Below are 5049 nucleotides of genomic sequence, written 5' to 3' on the forward strand. Positions count from 1 at the left end.
CGGGGGCGAGAAGGGCCGGGAGAGCCCTGGCCGCCCTGCCCGACCGCCGGGCGGCCGAGCCCGCTCTCATCAGCCCCCTCTCCCGCCGGCACACCGGCACTCCCTCCGAGACGAGCGCAGCTGGACGGAAAATAAATACGGAAGAAAAAAAACCAAAAAAGGCTGTCAAATCTACCTCCGGCTAGTTCATCGCCCGAAAAGAAAAGGGGGAAAACGCGTATGTCTGCGTGGGGTGCCAGGAGAAAGATGAGTGTTACTTTCATTAACCTAATGGTAATTGCAAAAAGACTCCCTTTTTGTCAGCTTCACCTAATCAAAACCGAATATCTGTATGTGGCACTGACAAAATCAGTAAAACTTCACCTTCGACTTTATTGATCTGAACAGACAGGCAGAGTTTTCTATGGTGTTCAATTTAGGGAATTAAAAAAAATCACTCCGCTAACAGCATTTGGTACATTTCTAACCCATATGTCACCTCAGTGCTTTAAATAATTATATTTGCATGCAGGGAGTGATTCATAAATATGTCAGGATTGTGAAATATAGGCAGGCATTTCAAACTTTCTATTTAAAAAACATGAATTATGGCCACGAAAAATGTGTTCCCATTTAAGGGTGATACGAAGTATTTGGTGTCTAGTACGGAGGCCCATCCATCATATAGACAATAAAGAGAGTTTTTGCCTGACGTTGGAAATTTATGGTTGCCCTTCTCTGCCCTAATAACTCAAGCATTGTGTCAGCCTGTGACAGCCTTTGCAGAAAAACAGCAACCCTGTTATCAATCAAAAAGCCCTTTTACATTTTTAGCAAAACTCTGATCATCCAGACACCCTTTTAATGTATATATTACATCATTATAGATCATTCTGCACTTTTACTGCAACTCAACAAAATGATCCATCACTTCAGGACCGTCCTGATGAACGCTGATGTAAATTATTTGCACGTCGCTAGTACAGTACAAAATGAAAAATGTACTTTAGGTGGAATTAATTTTAGAGTGTAAAAAGCTAAAAATGGAAGCAGTGGGGATTAGAGGAGACCTAAATGCATCATTAGGGATAACTGAAAACAAGCTAATAGTTATTAAAAATTAAGATTATTTTAACCTTTTGGGATCGTGGACCTAGACTATTTCAAGAAAATAGCTAAGATATATTGCATGCTTCTTCCTGCCCCTGCCAAACATAGCTGTCGTGTAACTGAGTTCAGGATCATTGTTCATTTGTCATTTGGGTGTTTAGATAAGGTTAATTATTGGGGTTCCAATGCCTTTTCCAGCCATATCCTTAAAACTCTTCCTCATATCTCAAAGGATGCTGTTCCTACATTGTACCTCCCTGCTGAAGACGCATCTGGTTGATCTGCACAGTTTCCATAACAAAGTTGTCAATAAACACTCTCTACATTTGGAATCTGAGTGAGGAAGCTGGAGATCGCCTCCATTGTGTGCCATGGTTAATTTCTGAGGGATTACTGTAACCAAATATGTGCTTAGTTGGTACAATTCTCTCCCGTAGCCTCCAGGCTTTCGCAGAAGATAAACACAAAGATGCCTTTATGATTGCTGAGATGGAATGATCAGACCAAGGTGTTAAAAAAGCTACAAGTTTTGTTTTTTTTTTTTCATTCTTAGAATCTAGACACCAAATACCAATTCAAGTTACTTATGTACAAATTAGGAAACGTGTTCACTCGCTTTGGGCTCGATCATTTTAGTCGTAGTACATTTAAGAACGTGAAATGACACTAAAAATCTCCATGCACTTAACAGGAAACATACCCAGTCTTGCTCGTGTCATTGCAATCATTTGACTTGCTCTCGCTCTCTCCCTCTCCCTCTAGAAAGTTACCTTAAGGCGTATTTTAAATAACAGCTGTTTGCATAAGAAACACCTTAAACATAAAAGAGGGTAGATTTGGAAAATAGCTGTTGGCAAACGGGTTTCGACAAGGGAGTAAAAATTTTCACACTCACACATGAAACAATGTCAAGAGGGAAATCTGTCAAAGGGCTAAAAAGAGAAAGGTTGGGGTGGTTTTTTTTTATTATTATTAGGTGCATTAATCTCTTCCTTATCTCGGTGTAACAAAAGGAACAAAATTAGACAAACGCATTTGAAAACATTCTAGGTGAAGGTGTCTTTCCGAAAGCAGTAAGCAACCAGCCAAACAAGCAAAGAAAAGTGATTTTCTACTCGTTTAGTAAAAATACCACTGACTACTAAAATTCACGTTCGCTTAAACGTGACTATTATTTTGAAGATGGCTCTGAAATTATCACCGCTTATAAAACGATTACCTGCATCTCATGCAGAGTAAAATATATATTGCTTCTATGTGTTAGGAAAGTAATTACAATCATAAGGGTAAATATTTTCAGGTACTATATGAACAGGGAAGAGGTTTGGAAATCTTACTTTATGTTGGCAAGCTTTCAAACTATTTGCTTTAATAACATTCTGGAATAAATACCCCACACCTCTGCTGGATACCTGGGCAGATGCATCAGTTATTAGCTGAGCACATGCAGTCTCGCATTTAAAAAAAAAAAAAAAAAAGGGGGGGAAAAGAGCCTCTCCCCAAACGTACGAGTTCGTGGTGGTGTATTTCTGATAACCCATCACATTTCTTATCTTCTTATACAAAGTACTATCATTCTTGTGAGGGAAAAAAAAGGGGGGGGAAGAAGATGCACCATCTACAAAAATGCATTGCAATGTATATCTTAATAAAAACATTGGGGTAGATAGTGAAATGCAAGTACTATCAAAGGAAATAAACTTGATGCACCGGATGGACAGACAGGTAACTGAATTGTGTTACGCATAGAAACACAACCCAGACACAACTCAGCAACTATGCGTCTGCTAATTAAAATCTTAATCTTGTTCGAAACGATAGAAAAGAAAGGAGGGAGAAAGAAAAAAACAAACATGCTAAACTAAAGGGCCTGTAGGGTTGTTGCTGTTCCGTTTAAAAGACTAAATGCCCTTTTCCAACATGATCTACAGAAGCTGACACTTAAATGGCAAGAGAGCAAGCTCGCAGAGTAGGCACACTGGTGTCGAGGTTTCTGCAGTTCCCTCTCCCGGGGGAAAAATAGTCAGTCCGGGTTTTTTGGGTGATCCTGACCAGGGTTTGCAGCTCGCCAGCCTGACCTGTCAAGCGGATTATTTTAGAGGGAGATTAATAGGGGAGGCGGGCTGCAATAATAATCGTTTTGTTTGATGTGACAACTTTGATAGGCGTTGATTTACTTACAAACTGATAGGCTTTTAATTGAGCGCCTCCATCCAGCTTGAGATGAAAGGAAAACCGCATTGAAAAGCTGCCCGAGTGCCCTCGAGCCTCAATACTGATTAGCCATCTCGACAGTGAATAGTTCAAGGCATTTTCAAACTTTTTTTCCTCTCTCGCTCTCGTTCTCCTCTACTCCTCAAATATCTGCCAGCCCACTCCTTTTTAAGAGAAAATAAATCATTTCCATTGTGTGCAAATAAAATCGACTTGACATGCTTGCCAATAGCTGGTAGGTAAAGGAAAGTGTGGACTGGCACTTGTTAATTAATTCCTCCTTTGCTCTCCTTTTTTTTTTAAGTTACAGTTTTCCTTTGTAAGAGGAGGAAGACGGGTTCCAACCCTTGGAATTTTTTTTTCAAAGGAATGAAAGCAACAGCCACCAAAACTTCAACAAGACTACACAAGTAAATGCCAAACAGCAAACCGTCTGCACGGACTCATTAAATAAGAATCCCTCGCGAAGGTAACGAGCAGGACAGAATCCCTCTTCTTCGGCTCAAGAGAGGAAAGGAGCCCGCAGCAGGCAAATCACAAACTCCGCACCGCTTTCAAGCTGCAGCCCCGCCGCCCGCCCGATCCTACGCGTGTGCATCCTAACTCCGAGCCCCTCATTGGGAATCGTTTTCCGCGTGTGTTAAGCGCAGTGAATAAGCTCTCATAGCTCAAAAATGCTTTGGAGGGCGCAAAGGGGAGGAGATGTCTTGGGGCTGATTTTTTTACAAGGTTCTACATAAAAAAGTTTACAGTACTGAGTGCGATTTAAATCTCATTTCAAAGGCTGAGTGGAAAAAAAAAAAAAAAAGCGAATGAAAAAGCAGTCCTCTGAAGTTGCTAATTAAATTACCCTCTGATGCTTCTACTTCAGCCAGAAAGATCGGGGTTCGTGCTGTTCCCCCCGCTCCGTCCCCCGCTTTTCCCGTCGGTGCGCTGCCTGTTTTATACACGTACCGGCTATCGCCTTTGCTTCCCTGGCTTACAAGTAAAACAACCCTTTCCCGAAATCACCCTCACCTCCACAAGAAAAGAGAGAGGGGAGGAAAAATGGGGAGGGAGAACCTTCCCACAGCTGACTCTACCTTAAGACAATTAATCTTTAGTCTTTCACCCTGGGAGGCAGGATAAATACAACGAGAAAACAGATAGGAGTCTCCCCGGTCCTGTAAGGAAAACAGCTGTTCCAAGCACTTTAATGCAAATGAACACAAATGAAGGTTTCAGCTTTTTTTTTTTTTTTTTTCTTCCAGAGTTTTACTGCACTCCATTTATCAATTGGACTTGACAACAAAAGAAAGAACTGGGGGAAAACCTGGGGCAGATTCAAGTCACTTCCACTCTAGATAAAGGAAGGGGGGGGAGTTCCTTGAGGGCAAGTTGTGGGTCTTGTCAGTCCTACTGCAATATCGTGGGGTTTATGCAAGATTCTGTCTCTACCTCCTCCCCCCGTCTTTTAATTTTGTCTGTCTTGCAAGATACCGCGGTGATTGCAAAATGAAAGTACGTTTATGACTCTCCACTGAGAAGTTATGCCAATAAACCTTATCTTTCAGAGAAAATATAGAAATTAGGAGGTTTGTTAAAATTAATCGCATCTTTATTGAAACTAGAGGAGCCCCGCATATTTAGCCTACTCTATGCACTATAGTAAAAGAGTAAAGTGGTTTAAATAAAATACAGCAGATATTTTTACTGCGCTGCAAGATTTAAAGGGTACCGCTTGGCGGGGGCGGGGGAAGGGGGGGG

General features: G+C 41.4%; 1 protein-coding gene across 7 annotated transcripts in view; it reads right to left on the minus strand.

The window, feature by feature from the left end:
- CUNH10orf11 (chromosome unknown C10orf11 homolog) overlaps positions 1-5049 on the minus strand; it is a 747072-nt gene that overhangs the window by 635997 nt on the left and 106026 nt on the right. The window contains exon 1 of one of the 7 annotated variants that reach the window (XM_017746256.1): positions 4997-5043. The exons of the other annotated variants lie outside the window; for them this stretch is intronic. The gene's annotated coding sequence lies outside the window, so the exon portion shown is untranslated. Of the gene's footprint in view, positions 1-4996; positions 5044-5049 lie in introns of those variants that run through there. 7 annotated transcript variants of the gene reach the window in all.

The sequence above is a fragment of the Corvus brachyrhynchos genome, unplaced genomic scaffold (genome assembly GCF_000691975.1).
Source record: "Corvus brachyrhynchos isolate BGI_N302 unplaced genomic scaffold, ASM69197v1 scaffold279, whole genome shotgun sequence".
Classification (NCBI taxonomy): domain Eukaryota; kingdom Metazoa; phylum Chordata; class Aves; order Passeriformes; family Corvidae; genus Corvus; species Corvus brachyrhynchos.